An 11,899-nucleotide genomic window follows, 5' to 3' on the forward strand; every position below is an offset into this window, starting at 1 on the left:
GTCACAGTTACAGATGAAGGGGTATTTTTTCAGGATATTTGGTTTCTCTCTGCTAGCAATTCGAATTCATCTGCCTATCTTGTGAGAACTTTGACTGAAAGTAATTCACGAAGAATTCCTGGTGGAGAAGCACGTGTGTTTTTCAAAATGCCTCGGATTATCCACCAGCACTTGACAGTAGGAGTCAGGGTAAAGTGATCTACCTGTTGAAAATAAGAAGTTGGATTAAGCTGAGTATCAGATGGGCGAGCCTCTGAAATGGCTTTTGGTAGATAAGAATGTATACATCAGGCAGAAATCCATGGTAGCATTGTAAATGCCGAGATGGCATGCAATCATTTTTTGTGAGGTGGTGTCCCCTTTGGATATTTGAAAGAGATGTTAGTTGAATCAACTATATACCCTAATCATTTCCATAAAATTAAAATATTCCATTAATCAGCTAAATTTCTGTATCAATCCTTTAAAGGATATCATAAATACTCACCAAAACCCTGGGTTTCCTGCTGCACAGGCCACCTAGTCAAACATTCCTATATTCATCGTTTTTTCATCCATCCCTTGAAAAAGGATTGATCGAGGTTCCATTGTAAGACATCTTTTTCAATAATTATTGTGCAGTCTTTCTCTCATGAGAGCAACCTCACTGTACACATCTACATAATACCCCGCAAGCCGCCTATAAGGCATGTGGCAGTGGGTGTTTGGACGCCAGCTGTTTACAGCTAAAAAAATGAAGTTCTCTAACAAGGCTGGGACTAGCATTTATTAAAGTCCTTTATGGTTTGGGGGGAAACAAATTCCCATCTCTGTCCGTTCGGCAACACATCTCTCTTAATTTATCGCTTCTGTCGGACCTGGAAATATAGTGTGGCTCTAATATTATGTTTTCTGTGTCGCTCCTTAAGATATCCATTCTCAATTGTTCAAGCAATCTAAGCCTAGGAAGCAACCTCTGAGTCTCCAATGGCTCCCAGCCTAATTCCCTTAACATCTGGGTAACACTCTCTGCACGCCCATAGCAGTTTTAGATGAAACGCACAGCCTTCCGTTGTATTTTATTCAGTTCGCAGATTAAGTCTTTCTGCACTGGATACAATACGCTTGCTGCATATTCAAGGTGCGCTCGGACGAGAGCGAAATAGCACTTACTTTTACTTTCTCATCCAAAACTCTTCCCACAATACGCTTGATTAATCCTAACTTCTTCAGGGCTTTGCCGCAAATATTTTTTATATATGTTCCCCACATGAGGTTAGAGGTTATCATAACTCCCAGGTACTTCATTTCGCCTGTTGCTTTTATGTTAATACCATCCACTGCATAAACATGGTTAGAGTTGGACGAATTCCGCAAGAAATGTACCGCCATACATTTGCTCAGACTAATTTCGAGTTCCCACTCTTGGCTCCACAAATGAACATTTTTTTAAGTCGATGATAGAATTTCATAGTCAGAGAGATCACTAATTTTGCGATAGATGACAGCTTTGTCAGCAAATAAACATATTTTACTGCTAATGCGGGAGAAGAGATCATTAATGTATATAAAGAACAACAGGAGGCCGATTACGCTTCCTTGTGGAACACCTGATGTAACTTTGACAACATCAGTGCTAATTCTGTCAAGAACTACTTTTTGTTTACAATCTCAGAGAAAGTCGCGTTTCCAGTTTACAACTGTCTTGTTAAATCCGCATGTCTGTCATTTGTATAAAAGTTTGTTGCGGGGTACAGTGTCAAAAGCTTTCTTAAAATCTAGAAATAGTGCGTCAACTTGTCTTTTCAATTCACCAGATTTTATAACGTCGTGAAGAAAGAGCGCGAGCTGTGTTTTGCAATATCTAACTTTTCAGAATCCATGCTGACAGTCATGAAGGAAGTTATATCTGTCCAAGAAAGTCATGATATCTGTTAAATTTATTATTATATTATATATATTTTATTTATTATTAGATATCTATTACTATTTATTTAATTTTAGAAAATCGGTGTAAGAAAAACCTCCAGAAGCGAGAAAATGAGGCCGATCTTTTGACCTCATATTTATCAAGGTTTTCGACTGTACATACATTTTTCTCATTGCGACTGTAAAAAATAAACCACTGATTTTCTGCACATTACAAAAACCCATGATAAAATACCTAGCATATCCTGAATGCTATGCAGTCCAGTCTGGCCTAAAAATTTAAGTGTTGCGTTTCATAAGGATGATCACTCATGGCTGGAAATTGCGGGCCCGTTTGTACATGTATATTTTTTTTCAATTAAATGTTATATGCACCCATTTGATCCCTCAATGCTGTGATGCGTACCCTACTGTGGTACACTGACTGATCTTCTTCAAGGAAAAAATTTCTCATGGAGATATTTTATTTTGAATCAAACATAATCTAGTATTTTTTAAGGTTTTTAATTAGTAATTTGTACTTCGTTTTTCTGACCCCCATGTCAAAAGTGTTAGGTATTTTCCATTAATAATACATTTAGAGCCGTATTTTGTATATTTTGTAGCAATTTTCTTGTTATGTCTGTAAAAAATAAACCGCTGATGTGCTACACATTACAATAACCCTTGATAAAACATCATGTCCTGAATCTTATGCACTCAAGCCTTTCCTGCGAATATAGGAGTGTTGCATATTATAAGGATGACAACTAGTGGCTGGAGAATGCAGACCTGTTTGTTCATTTATTTTTTTTCAATTAAAATGTTACACATACGGCATATTTGACCCCTCAACGCTGTGATGTGTACCCAGTACGCTTACTGATCTTCTTCATGCAAACATTTTTCTCATTGAGATATTTTTTATTTTGAATTTAAACGAAATCTGTGTTTTTTTGAAGGTATTTAGATAGTACCCAACCCTTTGTTTTGCTGACCCCCAAGTCAAAAATATTAGGTATTTTCCATTCATAATACATTTTTTATATTTTGTATTTTGTATTAATTTTCTTGTTATGCCTGTAAAAAATAAACTACTGATGTTCTACACATTACAAAAACCCTTGATAAAACATCAAGCATATCCTGAATCTTATGCACTCAAGCCTGTCCTACGAATGTAGGAGTGTTGCATATTACAAGGGTGACAACTAGTGGCTGAATGTCGGAAGGGGAGATTGTACCTTTGCTCTGTGAATTAAACATGTGGAACCAGACGTCTGACTTGTCATCTCATTCTGCCTTCTATGAACCTGGCCCTTCCTATTAAGCTTAGCGCTTATAGTGTATATTTTATTTTGCATTTCAAATATGTACAGAGTTTCGGTATTTCCCCATTCTAAAATAAAAAAATACATCTTTAGAATACTTTTTGAGTAGCTCTGATAACACTTTCGTAACATTATGATTCAAAGATTACTTCTTTTTTGTAATAATAGTTTTCTTCATGTTTCCAACTATACATAACTTGCCACGGAGGTTATATTTTTTTAAGATTCTTTAGTTTCCATAGAAATGTTTTTTATATTTTAAAAGGTATTTACACAGCAATTCGTAGTTTGATATTCTGACCCCCAAGTCATAGGAGCGGTATTTTGTATTTTTTGTAGCATTTTTTCATTTTTCTCGTTATGTCTATAAAAATAAACTGCTGATGTGCTACCCATAACAAAAAACCATTGATGAAGCATCAAGGATATCCTGAATCTTATGCACTCAAGCCTTTCCTACGAATTTAGGAGTGTTGCATATTATAAGGATAACAACTTATGGCTGGAAAATGCATACCTGATTGTTCATTTATTTTTTCAATTAAAATGTCACACATACGGCATATTTGACCCCTCAACGCTGTGATGTGCACCCAGTACGCCTACTGATCTTCTTCATGCCAAAATTTTTCTCATTGATATTTTTTATTTTGAATTTAAACACTGTGCTTTTTGAAGGAACGTTTTTTTCTTTCCAATAAATTTTCATTGTGATTTCATTTATAAAAATTTTATTTTGTAGTTTTCCATGACTTACGGTTTCACACTGGTGAGTTGGCGAATTTGGTCTGAAAAGTAAACGCCTTCCTTCAACTGTAGTATCTTGAAAACTGCTGCCTACTCTGCTAGTGAGACGTCAAAAGGTGTCAACTCCTTTTGGCATGAGATGTCTTTGTTATTAGCTCACTGCTCTCTCTTAGTCTTTTGCTTGTGTGTCATCACCTTGCGACCCAATATATACATGCAGCTAATAAACCACATGACCCAATACCACTCTATTTCTAAGACCGTGGCCAACACAGAAGAATATAAAACAAGTGAACACATTCAATTGACAAGCAAATTGTTGCATGGTGATAGTACGACATATTAAACTACCACACAATGATAGAATTATTAGAGACATTTGAGTGAAGCAAGATTGAAGCAGGTCAGTAAATAGTGGCTGAAGTGAAGGACTGTCTATTTAAATCATTCACAATAGTTCAATTAATAAAAAGGAGAAAAAAATGTCATTGACACAATGCTTGAAAATTTGAAAGAAAGTCCTAGAAATCGATGCTTTCATTTCAACTTATGTAATGATCTTTGAAGTTGTTTTTGATTGAAGAAGAACATTGTTTAAGTTCTCCTGGTCAAACGGAAGAAAAAAAACAAGGGTAAAATGTCATTGACTACAATTCTTGTTGTCCACTACAAAATTAACAAAAATGGAGTCAGGGAATGGAAATTGTGGTGTAAGGTCAAATGCATTGTCGCTCCAGATAATTCGTCCAGAAAATTTATCCATTCTGTTCATTTGATTTGTGTAATTAATTAAAACGTTTACTATTGGCACCACTACATGTAGGGTACGACTACTCCTTCAGACAAATGCCATTGGAAAGCTGAACTATAGTTGCGTAGATTGTGGAACTTTCATAATAGCAGGCGTGACCAGAGATTTTACGAGAAAAACAAATGATCAGATTTGAAAAACATGCTGAGGGAACGAGGATCAGTGATTCAGGGGTAAATTTCAAATTAATTGAAACTGGTGAAAGAAGGCCTCGATATAAAAATGGATGAATTTATGATTGAGACTGAACAGAGGAGAGAAATTGAAATACAGGTACTACTAAAACATTCACAGAAGAACATGAGAGGTGAGATAGACAGCTGAGAGAAGAACAAGCACAGAGGGATGGGACAGTAGGGGAGATATAAGAGAGTTTAAAGGATATACAACATGGCCTGGGAATTAACTAGAAGACGTATAGTGGGAGATCCGACAAACATGGGCGTACCCAGCAAGGAGCAGGAGGCGACAGCTGCCCCTTCCTTTTTTGAAACTATTTAGGCACTGTTTTATTTTGTTAAAATGTTGGTTTCATGCTTAAACTTTACTACTTGAACAACCATGGCTTGCCCCCTCCCCACTTATATCCTGGACACTCTCTTTCATCGGAAAATAGAGGAACATACGCAAAAATGTCATCAGATGAGACAGGTGATCGCTGACGTAAGCGGTTTATGGTAGATATCAAAACAAAATGCAAAAACAAATGTTTTGAGGTGTAAAGAGAGGGTAAATAACTGATGTGGGTAAAAAGTGTCATGACTATATGTATATAAAATGTATTTATATTAGTTTGTAGTGAAGAGATGGCCAAGAAGGAACAGAAATGGAACTACAGTACACTCTCAATTATCTGGGAAAATGATGGGGGAGAGAAAACACGGATAACCCAAAGTTTCACTTTAATGTCTTTTAATGCTCATAATTAACCAAAAACGGGAATATGCTTTTACCATTTATGCCGTTATTTTTATTTAAGACTGCTTCCCGGACTCATTGACAGCTTTCTTCGCCAGTTCGTGATCTTTTAAGCGACGACAACATGCTTGTACTCGTATTATAAATGCTCCATGCAAGGCCTGGTTTCGAAAACCACACATCAGTGTCTGGGTTCACGGACACAGAAAAGTGGTTTGCACGAATACTTCAAAACCACTGCTCGTCGTCGAAAACTACACAGTCAGGCACCACGCTGTGTAGTCACGTCTCGCACAAGTTTCCCGGGTTGCACTTTCTGCGGGACGTGTATCAGTGATCACAGAGCATGGTTGCGCACTGCGAGGCTTAAAAAACAGGATCACGGACCTTCCGTGAACGCAGGAATGCGGTGCAATCGTTTGTTTTACGGAATGGATTCTAACTGAAATAATAAGCACGATGTGCCCTAGCATTAATGAAGTAATTCCGATGAATTTGCGTACAATTTCATTTTTTTAATAGCGCGGAAAATGGTAAGCGAGAGTGTATATCATGCACGGATAATCCTTAGCACGAATTATCCGCAACTCAGATAATCCGCAACACGGATACGGTGCAGGCGGATAATCGGGAGTCGGCTGAAGTTGAAAACATACCATAATTTTTGCATTGGAGCAGTATGAATGTGTAGCGTGACATATTCACAGTGCTGGTTAACCCTTACACTGCTGTTCGATCTCCAAAAACTTTCTCCTCTCATGTGGCGAAAAAGTTAAAATGCGTTTCGTAGAGCCATGGAGAAGGTACTACCAGGATGGGCATGGTACACCCTCGGAAGGGTGTAACATGCTCATTCTCCGAGCTCACCCTCGCTGGTCCCTCTCCTCAACCCTCCAAGCGAGGTGCCTCCCTCCCCAAAAGTGACCGTCTTGACTGCATTTTGAACATCTTTATTAATCAATCAATCCGATCATCAAAAAATGATTGTTTTCATTGAACTCTAGCCAATCAAGCAATCAAATACGCCTTTGAGCCGAGTTTCTGCGATGAAAAGTAATGATTCTATGATAAAAACGAGCCTGTGGACCACTGGAAAATGCAAAAGGGCAATATAATCGTTTGACGGTGCGCGCTTTGCCTTTCCTGCTTTTTCCAAGAATTTATCAAAATCATATTTTAAGCCTCTAATCTCCTCCACGATTTTATCTGCTGCAGCTTCCCGAAGGTAAAACGTAACGGATCAACCATAGCCGTGATATTATAGCAGTAGAATTACTAGTAGGCTAGTTGTATCAATTACCAACCTCGAGAACATCCTCATGATGCGCTATCAAAGGGAATCCAGCTGATTTCCAGCAATTTCCTATTTTAGTGGACGAAATGAAGTACATCTTTGAACCGTGTCTCTGCGATGCAAAATGACGATTTTATTTACTTGGCCATTTTAGCAAAGTAAATGAAATCGTCACTTTTCATAGCAGAAACACGGTTCAAAGACGTACTTGTTTAGCAGAAGTGCGACGCAAACAATTATTTTTAGACGAACGCAGTGATTGATGAAGAGATTTTCAAATTGCAGTCACTTTTCGGGAGGGAGGCGCCCACGCTCGGAGGGTCGACGAGAGAAGCCAGCGAGGGTGAGCTGGTCGAGAAAAGGGTCCCGGATTAGCGACCCTTCGGAGCGCTTCGGCGAAAATGCTGACCGCATGACAGGAACGAAGAAAAACTTCGTTCACAGCAGCCTGCCGTGCGAAAGCACCAGGTACGTTCACAGAAGTGAGAGGGTTAAAAAATGAACAGGAAGGAGAATTGATGCGACGAATAGTAACATGAGAATATGGTTTTCTTACTGCCTATATCGAAAGATTATTACTCCTGGAGTGCGTATTTCACGCTTTTAGATTTTTAAACGACGATACCTATTTTTCGCAATTAAATCAAAAGTAAAAAATTTCAAGCTCGCGATAACGCGACGGTTAAGTATAAATGATGGGAAAAGCCCAAGTGACGTCATTTTGGTTCCCGCTGTCGGCGAGTGAGGTGACCTTGGGGTGAGAATATGTGCGCCGCTGAGATGCAGGCTGCTAGCTGGTAGCAGAGTACCCTGGTAGTAGGTAGCGCTTGGCTTAAATAAGGATTATTATATTTTATCAAACGAAGGAAACTTTCTGACCATAGGCAATTTCATTAGGTGATTATCATGACATGTTTCCCTGAGTTCTGTGCCTCATGCATGCATTGGTAACCTCATACGATGTAAAACTCCTATCTATTCGTATAGAAACTAAGTCCCTGTGACGTCACGTGGAGTGGCATTGTATGGGCACCAATCTGGCCTTTTTTAAATTAGGATAAAATTGACCATTGCCATTCGTCTAAACTGGGATTTCTAAAACCATATAACTTGTATATTGTGAATACAAAAATGGCGGTTAACGAATCGCAATCTATGCCATTCGTTTTCTTTGATAAGGGAAACTATCCTGTTCATTTATTCGACCGAAAATGACATAAGGTTACACTCGAAGGTGTTGGGGCTTTAACCCATTAATGCCCAGAAGATTTTTTTCAAAATAATTTACTTTTTTTGCTTAAATTATGATTAGACATCACCCCTGATGTGGGAAAAAATATTTTTTAAAATCTCTAACATTTGCATAGTACTTAATCCTATACGTATCTTAAGATACATCTGGGCACTTAAGGGGTCAAAAAAATGTACATTATCATTTAATTGTGTTGATGCACGTTTTTGCTATATAATTCATTACTGATGCCTTCATCAGTGGTTTTTGTACTTGAATTTTAATTTTTATGCATCAAATAATATAATGTTGAGTATTATTATAGTATTATTACATGAACAATTTACGTTTGTATTTTGAAATTTTACAGCGGTGTGACCCTGTATCCCAGTTTTCTATACCATAGCCATCCCTGTACAACATATACATCAAGTCTCATCTAAAATAAGTGAACCACCATTTTCATTCCTGACTGTTGTCCGGTAACTTGCCAAGAATTGATCGCACAGGTCCACTCCACCCATATGAGAATTGTATTCTGCGATCGCCAATGGCATTGGAAAATTATTATTTTCTTTTTGGAAACAGAAAAACAAACAGGAGTTTTCATTTTATTGTGCATGCTATCAGTACTCATGTAACTATGTATTATTCATCGTTAGAAACTTTTCCATTTAACTTCAGCAGTCCCTATTTTGATTATTGAAATGCAGCTTTTTCTGGAAGGTTATATACATAATTGATTCTATTGTTACGAAGTGTTCCAGTGCCACACAAGCTCCTTCCAGTCAACTTTCTAAGCAGCTTTTCTGATGTGAATAAGTTGCCAACAAATATGTTTGTACCTGGTGGTAATTTACATTCATCCATGAGTCCTAAAACTACATCTCCTCCGTAACCAAGATCTGTTCTCTCAAGATTGGCATCAGCATGATAAAGGTTGACTTGATTCGGAAATAAACTAATTTTAACCCAATTCTTACTCGTTTCCATATAACACATTGCTTGCAGCGATATCTACCATAGTAGGGGTTGAGTGATTCATCCACCAAACAGTATTCTCCAGCGCTCACAATTTTGAAAGTCTAGTACAAAATCTCAAACTTTACATAGCCTATCCTTGCCATCACTCTCCCCATTATTATAATTATCTGCCTCATGCAGAAACCTTAAAAGTTCTTCAAACCTGTCCCTTTGCATTGACTGAGAAACTATTTCGATGGTGCAGTCTGGAGATGACCTCCGATAAATCCATCGACAAGGTAGACGGTGATAACCTGAGAGTAGCGATATTCCAAACACTTTATAAATCTCTTCGATTTGTACCTACGAATGTACCAACATTTTTAACAACTGTTCAGAAAACTTGTCTTGAATTTTAGTGCTGACAGCGTTGATGGTAGAGCTATTTCAGATATGTTTCACCTCTGCTCCATCACTAAGGTACGTCTTCTCTTCTCAACGGTAAAAGGGAGCCCCTATGCTGTTTTCTTGACTTACATAGCAAGGGGTGCGCAACAAAAGTAATAAAAAAATCATTTACAAAAGAGACGTTTGAGAAATTTTTAAAGCGCCGATTCCTCCTTATGTCAGGTATATCCTTCGAAAACTCGGACTTGAATACAAAGTACAAAGTTTTGGGTAACATAGCGTGATACATAATTTCTTTACCAATGTTCACTAAAGTTACTTATTTCCTACACTGATTTCCGGCTTGCAATCTGGATTTCATTGCCTGCGGAAAGTTTAACGAGAAACAAAGTAATCAATGCATTCCACCGTCAGCGATACAGAATACAAGTGATGCCAGGATAGTGGCGGATACACATGGGGGGCAAAAGGGGTGCGCGCCCCCCTCTTACGGGGCCGCCCGCATTGCCTAATATTGCAGAACTACAATTGTAACTCCTTCACATCATAAGATGGCATTGCCTTGTATATATGGGTATAATCATTTTAAATAAAACTTTCCTAAACATTGAATGTGACTTGATTATATTTCGTTACGATACAAGTAAAGGTAGCTCAAGATATCTTTTGCGCCCCCCTTGAATTTTTTCTGTTTCCGCTACTGTGCCAGGATAGGCAACTTGATATCGCGAGCATTTATGCCTCCAGAAATTCAATACTGATTCATTTTATGCGTCCAATGAAGGTAATTTATCACAATTCAAATGAGGATACCACACACCACAATTCTGAGAAAAAACTGTTTTTGCTGTATTTACCTAATTGTTCAATATTATACTTCATGAAATGGCAGAAATATAAAATTGTCTTTGAGGTATCACATAATTAGGTTTATATAATAATTATTTACTTATTTAATCAATAAATATAGTGAAACATACCTATAAGTCAAAACTTGAATTTTTAGTACCACAAGTTCCCAGACGTATCTTTAGATACGTCAAAACTTTACTGATTAGTTTTGCCATGAGCTTGAAAGAAAAATGAATTTCTTTAAAATGATAATATTACTTATACATTTAAAATAAAACAGGTAAAAACTGGATTCAGATAACTCAATACTTTATGCAAAAATTAAATTTTCACATGACCATAGCGTAGCCATTTCCGAGTAGTTCATGTCCAGCCATGTGAAATTAATCATAACAATTGCAAATATAAAGTTAAATCATCTAAATCACTTGTATACCATTTGAAGACTTTCTTCTGTCATACTACGTAAAGAAATTGCATAAAAAACAAACTAAAGAGTATTTAGGAATTTTTAAAGTATGACGTATCTAAAGATACGTCTGGGCATTAATGGGTTAATTGTAGAAAATAAAAAAGACTATGGTTGCACTATAGGGTAGTTTCCTTCATAGAAAATACAAAAGGAATTGATTGAGATTCGTTCCCACCATTATTGTATTCATAATGTACAAATTATTTGATTTTAGAAATCCCAGTTCAGACGATGGCAATGGTCAATTTTAACCACATTTGAAAAACGCCAGATTGGCGCCCATGCGATGCCACTCCAACAGGGTGTTTCAGAGGGTGCGGTCCGTTGAACGCTACCAATGCTTCGTAGCGCCACGACGAGCTCCCAGGCGGCCCGTTATTCGCTACGGAGCAATACAGCTTATGGTGTGACGTCACGGAAAACGTCACACACCTGTTTCCCGCCTCGCTCCAGACGCTCCCTGTAAACTTGGGTCGCGGAGGAGCGAGTCATTTTTTGGCAGAAATTCCAAGGGAGTTCACTGAGGCAGTGGAGAGCTTACTAACGTTGCAGTTGTTGGACGCCTTTTTTCTGTAAAGGTAACTACGAAGTAACTTAGTAGGCGCACATAGTAAATAGATGTAAATTTAATTGTGATTTAAATAAATATATAGCAAACACTATCTATCCGCAAACATTCTCGTATCTCCCCCAAAATGAACTCAAATATCTCTGGAAGCAGCCTTTACATTTAAAAGCGAACAAAACATTATTAAAAGGCGCATGCAATATAAGAAAGGATTGTAATAACATATATCGACAAATCAACTCATGCCAAAAATTAAAATCTGAAGAAAAATATGATGTACTTGAAATGGATTAATGTTTTTTTTAATAGTCGTTAGCCATAATAAGTTTCAACTGAGAAAACGGTAGAGTACCTATTTTTTCCTTTACTAGGGTAACGAGTTTCAATTAGAAGGGGTAGGCGAGGGTAGGTGTGAGA

Source organism: Ischnura elegans, chromosome 13 (genome assembly GCF_921293095.1).
Source record: "Ischnura elegans chromosome 13, ioIscEleg1.1, whole genome shotgun sequence".
Taxonomy (NCBI): Eukaryota; Metazoa; Arthropoda; class Insecta; order Odonata; family Coenagrionidae; genus Ischnura; species Ischnura elegans.